General features: G+C 23.7%; 1 protein-coding gene across 1 annotated transcript in view; it reads right to left on the bottom strand.

The window, feature by feature from the left end:
* LOC119594860 overlaps positions 1-334 on the bottom strand; it is a 7,208-nt gene that overhangs the window by 5,759 nt on the left and 1,115 nt on the right. The gene's annotated exons all lie outside the window — the stretch shown is intronic.

The raw sequence follows: 334 nt of genomic DNA, 5'->3' as shown, positions 1-334 counted from the left end.
TGTTTGATACTTAATGATATATCTATGTTGGTACTTTGATTTTAGAATGACAAAAATTTGCATACAAATTCTGAGATATATTGAGAATTGGAACTAAATTTTATGTTTTATTACATATATTAGATATACAGATATAAAAAGGCTTGAATATTGACAGTAAATATCTCGATTCCTTATTTAATCAGCATTTTTTTTTTCAGAGCTTGTTAGAATTTCATGTAACATATTTTTCGTATATATTAAGTATATGTAGTATGTGAACTGTATGAATATGTCTTTAAAACATTAATACAACACAGATTAATCAGTGAGAAAAAACTTTGATCGATTTGTT

The sequence above is a fragment of the Penaeus monodon genome, chromosome 34 (genome assembly GCF_015228065.2).
Source record: "Penaeus monodon isolate SGIC_2016 chromosome 34, NSTDA_Pmon_1, whole genome shotgun sequence".
NCBI classification, from domain to species: Eukaryota; Metazoa; Arthropoda; class Malacostraca; order Decapoda; family Penaeidae; genus Penaeus; species Penaeus monodon.
This window is presented reverse-complemented; position numbering and strand designations above follow the sequence as displayed.